This window comes from Silene latifolia, chromosome 9 (genome assembly GCF_048544455.1).
Source record: "Silene latifolia isolate original U9 population chromosome 9, ASM4854445v1, whole genome shotgun sequence".
NCBI lineage: Eukaryota > Viridiplantae > Streptophyta > Magnoliopsida > Caryophyllales > Caryophyllaceae > Silene > Silene latifolia.
In genome coordinates this window covers 82,295,175-82,307,151 of record NC_133534.1, presented here as the reverse complement: position 1 = coordinate 82,307,151, position 11,977 = coordinate 82,295,175, and the positions used below count along the sequence as shown (strand labels likewise).

General features: G+C 43.3%; 1 non-coding gene across 1 annotated transcript; it reads right to left on the bottom strand.

Moving 5' to 3' along the window:
* Positions 1-422: 422 nt before the first annotated feature.
* On the bottom strand, positions 423-529 carry LOC141603828 (small nucleolar RNA R71). The gene has a single exon (XR_012525676.1). It is a non-coding gene; the product is annotated as a small nucleolar RNA R71 (small nucleolar RNA).
* Between the last annotated feature and the right edge of the window lie 11,448 nt (positions 530-11,977).

The following is an 11,977-nucleotide window of genomic DNA, read 5'->3' as shown; positions in this document are numbered from 1 at the left end:
ACTTCTTCAGCTGAGACAGTCACTTCTCCAGAAATTCCAGTCATGGCTGAAGAAGCAACCATTGCCAGTCACTCAGAGCCGACAGCTGCGAATCTCTACAAAGGATTCGAACTACCTGGGGAGGCGAGAAAATTCGAGCCGAAGCCTTCCTATATTAACCTGGTTGAGAGAAACCAGTTCGAGGGAGCTGCAAATGAAGATGCAGCCAAGCATATGGAGATTTTTATTGATTATTGCTGCTCTATACCCCCGCCGACCGGTGTGACCCAAGACCAGATAAAGGAGACCATGTTTATATTCTCACTCCGTGTTGCTGCAAGGGAGTGGTACAATGATCTGGACCGAGCCGCTCATGGGATCACCGACTGGAATTCCTTAGCCTGGCATTTTACAAAAAGTACTTCTTTGCCTCGAAGACTAACGCCATTAGAGCTCAGATCACGAGCTTTAAACAGGGGCCTGATGAGAACTTTCATGAAGCATGGGTCCGTTTCAAGAAACTGGTGCGAACCATACCGCACCATGGGTTCTAAAAATGGAGTCTTTGCAATCAGTTCTATAATGAGCTGTATGACGATCAGAGGGCTATTTTGGATGCTGCAGCCAATGGCCGATTTGCTGAGAATATGGGAGAGACTAAGGGGTGGAAGATCATTGATGACTTAGCCACCCATAAAGCTGAATATGGGAATTCCAGAGGCAATCAAAGGAGAGCTGCTGAATCTTCCTCTGTAGCTGCACTAGAAACTCTCACTGCAAGGTTTGACAAATATGAGTTGGGAGGAGCTTCTAAAGGAGGGATGTACCATGTTAATGCTGTTTCAGACGGTCCTTTCGTCTGTAGAAGATGTGGAGCTGAGGGGCATGTCTCAGAAAATTGTTCTGTCCCCTTTGAGTCTTGCACTGCCTTTCAACATTATAGGCAGACAAACACGTACTATGAGCCGAATGTCCACCCCAACTTGAGGTAGAGTAGCCAGAATGTCCTGAATTCGACTCAACCTCCACAACAGCAGCAGCAGCAAGCATATGTGCCTCCACATAAGCAGCCATATCAAAAGCCTCCGTATGTTCCTTAGCAGCAGCAACAATCCCAAAATTTCGAGTTCACCGAGTTAAAGAACTTATTGCTGAAGGAGTCCCAAGCTAGAGAGGCCGGTATGAAGATGCTAGAGAGCCAAATTGCTCAATTGGCTAGCAAGACTACCACTCGAGCTCCGGGACACTTACCGACTCAAACCGACAAAAAGGAGACCTTTAATGCCATCATGTTGAGGAGTGGGTCCACCCTGGAGGGGCCTGCAATGGTCGAGGATGATGCTGCAAAAGATGAGGCGAAACCGAGTCAAAACAAAGCTGGAACGAGCAAAGGAAAGAAAAAGGCGTCTACCAGGAATATCACTCGATCGACTGACATACCCGGTCGATCGACTGAAGTGCGAGTTACAGAAGCTTCTGGTCCTGTTCAACTCAGTCGATCGACTGACATCACTGGTCGATCGACTGAGATCGCTGCTGATAGTGAGATTTTTCGTCCTCCGATGCCCGACAACTTGAGAGACCATTTGTTTCGGGGTACGACAACTCCGAAAGTATTGGGGCAAGACCCGAGTGCTGATGGGTCCGTCCCGATTCCGAAGTTCGACCCAATGTTGGTCAATGGCTCACATTTGAGACGGTTTGAAGAGGGTTCAAGCTTCGATAAAGAGAAGGTGGTGGACTTTCTGCCTAAGTCCAGGGATGCCGGCATGCGTGATTTAGAGGAAAGGGCTAAGCTGCTTCTTACAGCCCCGTATCCAGAGAGACTAGTGTCGACAAAGGAACAGGTATATTTCAGTAAATTTGAAAATGTTGTTCGTAGTCTTAACGTACAAGTGCCTTTCCTTGAATTAGTGAATCAAGTGCCCGCTTATATGAAGTTCATGAAGCAATTGCTTTCTAAAAAGAGGTCACTTCAAACCGTGCATACTGTTGCACTAACCAAAGAGTCATACTCTTATTTGTCTCACACTGCACCTCACAAACTAGAAGACCCGGGTAGTTTTTCTGTTCCTTGCAATATAGGTACCTTCTCTATTGAGAAGGCATTATGTGACCTAGGAGCTAGCATTAGCGTCATGCCCTTAAGTCTTGCTAGGAAGCTAAAATTGACTAGGTTTGCAGTCACAGACATGACAGTTCAGATGGCTGACCGATCTGCGGTCCAGCCTATAGGCATCCTAGAAGACATCCCTGTGCAAATAGGGAAGTTTTACCCCTAATTTCCATAATATAATTCTTTAATTTTATTTTCCCATATTTTATATTTTATTTTCGGAAAAATATTCGTTTGTCGTCTTTTGGGCTCGTTGGGCTCGAAAAACGGTGAAGATCCCTTTCCTCCTTGAGTCTCACGTGAATCTTAGTGTTGATGGGTGAGTTTTGGGCCTAAACCTAGAATAAACCCATGAGCTTCTCTATAAATATGAAGGGAAACCAAACCCTTGCTCTTCTTTTCTCATAATCTCACAAAACCCTAAACCTAATTCTCTCCTCCTCTCTTCCTCCTTGTGCCGCGCGCCACCCTGCCTAGGGTTTCGTGCCATCCTTTTTTCTTCTTCGTTCTTCATCGTTCTTCGTGCTTAGATCGATCCAACTTCTTGGATTTATCTATCTTCTTCGTAAGTTTTTATGTTTTCGCATAGTTTTATAGTTTTTATAGTTTTTATATATATTAGTATATTTATTAGATTCGTTATCTTTGGCACGTGATGATTCATAAAGGCGTGGAAGTTGCACCTGGAGAAGACGTTTATATCGTTGAAGACGATCTCTAGGGTTTTATTTCCTTAATAAGGTAACTAGGTGTTTTCTTTTAATTGTGTTTATGCCAATTGATGTAATTAATATGATTTAATGATTGTTTTGCATGATTGGTACATGTTTGATTGTTTATAACCATGTTAGTTATGTTTTCGCATGTTCGTATATGTTTTAATGTGTTAATTATATATCATATGTTGCTTATGCATTAAATTATGGGTGTTATGAGCGCAATTAGGGTTTACGGATAAACCCTAGTGGCGGCATGATGGGCGGCCAAGAGTGATTTCCAAAGTTATAGCTAAAGCTAGTATAACATTGATGATGATTCAAGTGTTGTAGCTAAAGTTAATACAACTTTGGGTAGTTACCCTAGTTATGGCTGAAGCTACTATAACATTGAAGTACGAGATAAGGTTATAGCTGGAATTAACGTACCCTGAGATTTATGGCTCAAGGTTATGGTTGGAACTAGTATAACTTTGAGTTTCGTGTCAAGGTTATAGTTGAGGTAAGTATAACTTCAAGTCGTATATGTTGAAGTTATAGTCGAGGTTACTATAACCTCGCATCCAGAGTCCATGTTATGGTTAGGGTTACTATAACATTGAATGGTTAATGTTAAAAGTTATAGCTAGAGTACTATAACATTGGTTGCTTATATTCGTTTCATATGTTGTATTATGTTCAACGTGATATGTCCTCGTGTTTGCATATATCTTTGGTTACTCTTGTTCACATGATAAGTGGGATGGTCAGTTATACTATCCTATGAGTTGAGTCGTGATGTTGTTCACGCATGTTAGTACAGTCAGTTATACTGTGCATTTGTTTGTTGGTTGGTTTAAATAGATGACGGTAGTATCGGTTGTATACTATCGGAATGAACAAACGCTACCCTTCGGGGATTGGTGTATGGTCTATAGTCGGGGGGTAGAGGCGGTGCGTTATACGCTCTGTTCCCCGAGTGTCGTTCGGTTTATCGAGAGTCTGGCCAGGTCTTAGACATATAGGCAGTGGTTATACGCTATACATAGTACCTTGGAGGCAGTGCGTTATACGCTCCACACCGATGGAGGAAGTGCGTTATACACTCCATCAGTTAGAGGCAGTGCGTTATACGCTCTAACGGCGTTCGCTCTATTCGGCTATGCTTTGATGATAGCTTTGGCCTTCTGCTGCTGTGGATTGTGTGTCGCCATGTTTGCTATGCTTTATTGCTAGCTTTGTGCCTTTCATTGATGTAGTCGTTTGTTGCTACTAGTCTTGTAAGTGTTCATGGTCTAGTGGTTGCATATGGTCTAGGTTGCATGATTTGCATTCGTCCAAAGTTGATAAGTCGTGGTAAGCTTTGTTGGGTTTTTCATGGGCATAGATGATCTCATATGTTTACTGGTTGTACATCTCAGTTGTTAATGATTGTTGGTTATATTCAATTGTTGTAAACATGACTGGGAGAGCATCTAGTTACTCCCGACTGAATTGTCGACCCCCTTTTCAGGTTGTTCAGTTTGTTGCTGTTTTGGATGATATTTTGCTGGGAAGTTCTGTGCGGCGAGATGAATAATAAATTAGGACTTTTGATTTATGTTTTTAGAACCTTGAATAATGTATTAGTTTTGTTTTGGATTTAGTAGCGAACCGGATTGGTCAGGTGTTTCCGCCACCTTGACCCTTTTATCAGTATCGTACTCTGATATTTATTTTATATAAGTTTTTCCTTTGTTTTATAATCCGAGTTGTTACAGATGGTATCAGAGGGAACACGCTCCCAACTCTCACTTAGTTGATGACTAAAATAAATGACCTAGTTAATGAGTGAGAGTAAATGGGGTAGAAACCAATAGGATTGGTTGGTTTTTCTTATGTTTGTAAAGTGTATGAGTAGTTGTTTGGAGTGGTACTTAGGTTCTACCACTTATAACGAGATTTCGTTCTTGCAGATGGTGCGTAACGCTAATGGTGAGACCGATGCTGACCGCATCAGGAGACTTGAGGCCGCTTTGGCATCTATGGCCGAAGGTTTCACCAACCACCTCAACAACAACAACAACAACAACAACCATCCGCAACCGACTGTGTTTGATCGCTTTGCTCGTCATCGTCCTCCGACTTATGATGGTGCGAATGATCCTACTGCTTTGGAGGCTTGGATTCGAGAGATCGAGAAGTTGTTCCTCGCTACTGGATGTCCTGAGGATCAGAAGGTGGATATCGCCCTATTATCTGAAGGACAAGGCCGACAACTGGTGGGCTCTTGCTAGAGCTGGTCTGGAAGTTCAACCAGGATATGGTTGGGCTGTTTTCTCTGAAGCGCTGAAAAAAAGGTTTTATCCTGAGGAGATGCGCTGGCAGAAGGAACAGGAGTTCCTTCGTCTACAGCAAGGTTCTATGACCGTTGAGGAGTACACCAACAAGTTCGTGAAGCTGTCACGTTTCGTTACTTCCGTAGCTATGGACGAGGTTTCGAGGACTCGTCGCTATGAGAAGAATCTAGCTCCTAAGGTCCGGACTGCTATGTCTGGTATTCCTTCAACTTCTTTCCAGCAGGCTTATGATCGTGCTCTTAGCATCTATGATTCTGTGCTTGCTACCGAGGCTGAGGAGGGTGCGAAGAATAAGTTCATGAAGAGGCCTTATGTTGCTCCCAGTTCTTCCCAAAAGAAACAGAAGTATGAGGCTCATCCGTATGCTCCGCGTGATCAAGGTCAAGCTAAGAAGGATTGAAGTTGCTTCAGGTGTGGAAAGGCGTACCATCCGGGTACGAACTGCGTATCCGGTACTCCGCTTACATGTTATACCTGAAAGGCTCCGGGACACAAGTCGATCGATTGTCCCCAGAGACCAAAGACGGAAGCGCCGAAGGTTGATGCTCCGAAGACTGGCCGAGTGTTCGTTATGAGTCGTGCCGAGGCAGATGCTAATCCAGATGTGGTTACGGGTACCTTTCTCGTTCATTCTTTATCTGCTTTTGTTCTTTTTGATACGGGTGCATCGATGTCTTTCGTATCCGAATCCTTTTCCGTCCGTGCTGGACTCTCTTCGTCTTCATCCGTTCATACCTCTATATCCCTTCCTACGGGTGAGATTGTTTCTTGCTCCGTTCTTTTCAAGGACGTACCTGTCAGTATCGCAGGGGCGATCCTTCCTGCTGATCTCGTTCAATTCAAACTCGAAGAGTTTGATGTGATTTTGGGTATGGATTGGTTATCTAGCTATGACGCTAGGTTCCTATGTCGTGATCAGAAGATCGTGCTTAAGAGTCCAACAGGTTCGAGAGTTTCTTATCAGGGTGTTAGGGTTACACCTACGGTCAAGTGGGTTTCTGCTATGAAGATGGTTAACATGGGTAGAAAGGGTCATCAGATCTATCTGTGCAGTGTTCATGGTGTTTCAGTTGAGCCAAAGTTAGAGGAGATCCCTGTGGTTAAGGAGTTTTCCGATGTCTTTCCTGAGGATCTACCCGGTATTCCTCCTGAGCGAGATGTAGAGTTCTCGATTGAGTTGCTACCTGGAACTGGTCCCATTTCGAAAGCTCCATATCGTATGGCGCCAGCTGAGTTACAAGAACTTAAGAAGCAACTTGAGGAGATGATCGATAAGGGTTCTATCAGACCGAGTGCTTCGACGTGGGGTGCTCCTGTTTTGTTCGTCAAGAAGAAAGATGGTAGTATGCGGTTGTGCATCAACTATCGTGAGCTGAACAAGGTTACTATCAAGAATAGGTATCCTTTGCCGAGGATCGAGGATTTGTTTGATCAGCTCCGTGGTGCAAGTGTGTTCTCGAAGATTGACCTGAGGTCTGGTTACCATCAGATTCCAGTTAGGAATGAGGATATTCCTAAGACCGCCTTTCGTTCGAGGTATGGCCACTATGAGTTCTTGGTGTTGCCGTTTGGTTTGACGAACGCACCTGCCGTTTTTATGGATCAGATGAACCGCACTTTCAGCGAGTATTTGGATAAGTGTGTCATGGTGTTCATAGACGACATACTGATTTACTCGAGAGACGAGGCTGAACACGAGCGTCATCTTCGTGTTATCTTGGAGACTCTGCGTAAGCAGAAGTGGTATGCTAAGTTCTCGAAGTGCGAGTTTTGGTTAAAGGAAGTTACCTTCTTGGGTAATGTGATATCTGACGATGGAGTTATGGTTGATCCTTCGAAGATTCGAGCCGTGGTCGATTGGGAAAGTCCAAGGAATGTAAACGAGGTTCGGAGTTTCCTTAGTTTAGCTGGATATTATCGTCGGTTTGTGCATGATTTCTCTAAGATCGCGAGACCGATGACTCAGTTAATGAAGAAGGAATCCAAGTTCATTTGGACTGAGGCTTGTGAAGCTGCCTTCCAAGAGTTGAAGAAGAGGTTGACTACCGCTCCTGTGTTGACTCTATCAGAAGAGGGTGTTGAGTTCGATGTGTTCTGCGATGCGTCAAAGTTTGGGTTGGGTTGTGTCTTGATGCAGAAGGGTAAAGTTATGACTTATGCTTCCCGTCAGCTGAAAGTTCACGAGATGAACTATCCGACTCACGATCTTGAGTTAGCAGCAGTGGTGTTTGCACTTAAGCTGTGGCGACACTACTTGTATGGGGTCTCTTGCAACTTTTATACGGATTATAAGAGCTTGAAGTATATCTTCACTCAGAAAGATCTTAACATGAGGCAGAGACGTTGGTTGGAGCTGCTTAACGACTACAAGATTGAACTGCAGTATCATGAGGGTAAGGCAAATGTGGTTGCCGACGCTTTGAGTCGCAAGGTGTGTCATGCCATGAGATCTGTGTTGGTGTTACCTGATGACTTGAGTCGAGAGTTCCAGAAGATGGGCCTTGAGGTAGTTCTTCCTGGTACTTTAGATTTGAGTGTGATGGTTGCTGAACCCGAGATCCTCCATGAGATCCGAGTTAAGCAAAGAGAGGATGAATACTTAGAAGGAGTTCGAGTCGCCATAAGCGAAGGACGTGCCAAAGACTTCGACGTTGGACCTGATGATGGTCTACGATTCCATGGTCGTTGGTGTGTGCCTAGCTGTGAGGTCTTAAAATGTAAGATCCTCAAAGAGGCTCATAGTACTCCATATTCGGTTCATCCTGGTGGTGATAAGAAGTATAAGGATCTGAAGCTAAAGTTTTGGTGGCCTGGTATGAAGAAAGAGATCGCCGAGTTTGTGAGCCGTTGCTTGGTTTGTCAGAAGGTTATGTTCGAACATCAGAGACCTGGTGGTTTACTGCAACCTTTGGAGATTCCCACATGGAAATGGGATTCGATTTCGATGGACTTCGTTATGAGTTTGCCGAGGTCGTCGAGAGGAATGAATACGATTTGGGTCGTGGTTGATCGTTTGACTAAGGTCGCACATTTCATTCCGATGAAGGAGACTTGGAGTCTCGAGGAACTAGAGAATGCTTATCAACGAGAGATCATTCGTCTTCATGGAGTTGCTAAGTATATCATTTCCGACCGTGATCCGAGATTTTGTTCTCAGTTTTGGAAGAAGCTTCAGTTGGCTTTGGGTAGTGATCTTAAGATGAGTACGACTTTTCATGCTGCAACTGATGGTCAGACTGAGCGTACGATTCAGACGCTTGAGGATATGTTACGAGCTTGTGCTTTGGAGTTTTAAGTTACTTGGGAGAAGAGTTTACCGCTTGTGGAGTTCTCCTACAACAACAGTTATCAAGCTAGTATTCAGATGGCTCCGTTTGAGGCACTTTATCGAAGGAAGTGTCGTAGTCCTTTGTGTTGGGACGATTCTAGTGAGGCTGTCGTTCTTGGTCCAGAATTGGTTCAAGAATCGATTGAGCAAGTGAGGTTGATCCGCGAGAAGCTTAAGGCAGCCCAGGATCGACAGAAGACGTATGCAGACTTGCGGCGTAGGCCGATTGAGTTTGAGGTTGGCGATAAGGTTTTTCTTAAGGTTTCGCCGATGAAAGGTGTTAAGAGGTTTGGGCTTAAGGGCAAGCTTAGTCCTAAGTACATTGGACCGTATGAGGTGATCGAGAGGGTTGGCGAGGTGGCCTATAGGTTGGATTTACCTTCGAACTTGTCGAAGGTTCATGATGTTTTCCATGTGTCGCAGTTGCGTCGTTATCGCAGTGATCCTTCTCATGTTCTACAGGCTGATGTTATCGAGGTTGAGCCTAACCTGACTTATGAGGAACGTCCTATTCGCATTTTGGAACGTCAGGAGAAGAGGTTAAGGAATAAGGTTGTGCCTTTGGTTCGGGTTCTGTGGAGAAGTTAGAAGTTTGAGCAAGAGACTTGGGAAACCGAAGCGTCTATGCGAGAGAAGCATCCACATCTTTTCGAGTGAGGTAGTTCTCTTATCAAGTTTCGAGGACGAAACATCTTTTTAGGGGGTTGGATTATAACACCCCTAATTTCCATAATATAATTCTTTAATTTTATTTTCCCATATTTTATATTTTATTTTCGGGAAAATATCCGTTTGTCGTCTTTTGGGCTCGTTGGGCTCGAAAAACGGTGAAGATCCCTTTCCTCCTTGAGTCTCACGTGAATCTTAGTGTTGATGGGTGAGTTTTGGGCCTAAACCTAGAATAAACCCATGAGCTTCTCTATAAATATGAAGGGAAACCATACCCTTGCTCTTCTTTTTTCATAATCTCACAAAACCCTAAACCTAATTCTCTCCTCCTTGTGCCGCGCGCCACCCTGCCTAGGGTTTCATGCCATCCTCGTTTCTTCTTCGTTCTTCATCGTTCTTCGTGCTTAGATCAATCCTACTTCTTCGATTTATCTATCTTCTTCGTAAGTTTTTATGTTTCGCATAGTTTTATAGTTTTTATAGTCTTTATATATATTAGTATATTTATTAGATTCGTTATCTTTGGCTCGTGATGATTCATAAAGGCGTGGAAGTTGCACCTGGAGAAGACGTTTATATCGTTGAAGACGATCTCTAGGGTTTTATTTGCTTAATAAGGTAACTAGGTGTTTTCTTTTAATTGTGTTTATGCCAATTGATGTAATTAATATGATTTAATGATTGTTTTGCATGATTGTTACATGTTTGATTGTTTATTACCATGTTAGTTATGTTTTTGCAAGTTCGTATATGTTTTAATGTGTTAATTATATATCATATGTTGCTTATGCATAAAATTATGGGTGTCATGAGCGCAATTAGGGTTTACGGATAAACCCTAGTGGCGGCATGATGGGCGGCCAAGGGTGCTTTCCAAAGTTATAGCTAAAGCTATTATAACATTGATGATGATTCAAGTGTTGTAGCTAAAGTTAATACAACTTTGGGTAGTTACCCTAGTTATGGCTGAAGCTACTATAACATTGAAGTACGAGATAAGGTTATAGCTGGAATTAACGTACCCTGAGATTTATGGCTCAAGGTTATGGTTGAAACTAGTATAACTTTGAGTTTCGTGTCAAGGTTATAGTTGAGGTAAGTATAACTTCAAGTCGTATATGTTGAAGTTATAGTCGAGGTTACTATAACCTCGCATCCAGAGTCTATGTTATGGTTAAGGTTACTATAACATTGAATGGTTAATGTTAAAAGTTATAGCTAGAGTACTATAACATTGGTTGCTTATACTCGTTTCATATGTTCTATTATGTTCAACGTGATATGTCCTCGTGTTTGCATATATCTTTGGTTACTCTTGTTCACATGATAAGTAGGATGGTCAGTTATACTATCCTATGAGTTGAGTCGTGATGTTGTTCACGCATGTTAGTACAGTCAGTTATACTGTGCATTTATTTGTTGGTTGGTTTGAATAGATGACGGTAGTATCGGTTGTATACTATCGGAATGAACAAACGCTACCCTTCGGGGATTGGTGTATGGTCTATGGTCGGGGGGGTAGCCGAGGCAGTGCGTTATACGCTCTGTTCCCCGAGTGTCGTTCGGTTTACCGAGAGTCTGGCCAGGTCTTAGACATATAGGCAGTGGTTATACGCTATACATAGTACCTTGGAGGCAGTGCATTATACGCTCCACACCGATGGAGGCAGTGCGTTATACGCTCCATCAGTTAGAGGCAGTGCGTTATACGCTCTAACGGCGTTCGCTCTTTTCGGCTATGCTTTGATGATAGCTTTGTGCCTTCTGTTGCTGTGGATTGTGTGTCGCCATGTTTGCTATGCTTTAATGCTAGCTTTATGCCTTTCATTTATGTAGTCGTTTGTTGCTACTAGTCTTGTAAGTGTTCATGGTCTAGTGGTTGCATATGGTCTAGGTTGCATGATTTGCATTCGTCCAAAGTTGATAAGTCGTGGTAAGCTTTGTTGGGTTTTTCATGGGCATAGATGATCTCATATGTTTACTGGTTGTATATCTTAGTTGTTAATGATTGTTGGTTATATTCAATTGTTGTAAACATGACTCGGAGAGCATCTAGTTACTCCCGACTGAATTTTCGACCCCCTTTTCAGGTTTTTCAGTTTGTTGCTGTTTTGGATGATATCTTGCTGGGAAGTTCTGTGCGGCGAGATGAATAATAAATTAGGACTTTTGCTTTATGTTTTTAGAACCTTGAATAATGTATTAGTTTTGTTTTGGATTTAGTAGCGAACCGGATTGGTCAGGTGTTTCCGCCACCTTGACCCTTTTATCAGTATCGTACTCTGATATTTATTTTATATAAGTTTTTCCTTTGTTTTATAATCCGGGTTGTTACACTTGATATGCCTGAGGATGCCCACATACCTATCATTCTAGGGAGGCCATTTCTGCACACTGCTGGTGCAGTTATTGATGTTGGTTCTGGGACCCTGACCTTCAAAGTGGGGAAGCATTCTATTGTCTTCGCCCAAACAGCTAGGAAGAAGGACCCTATGTGGCCTGTCACCTGTAATACGGTTTCGAAAAGAAATCATACTTTGTGCTTCCCGATATGCCTGTCTCTACTCCTATTCTGTCATAACCCCTCCGCCCCCAGATTAGGAGCAAATTGGAGGAAGATTTATCTATTTTCGATATTCGGTGTTTGGTTTGGGGAAGGAAGAGCCGCAAGTCGCTCCAGCTGTGAAGAAGCCGATCATTCAAAGAGGAGGTCTTGGTTGCCTTAGCTATGGCACTGATGAGGAAGTTGATGACGAGCCGGTCAAAGTGAGAGAGTCCGATTTAGATTCTGATGAGTCCGAAGAGATCATTGACTGGGGAGATATAGAAGCTGCTGACCCGTTGAGTTCGG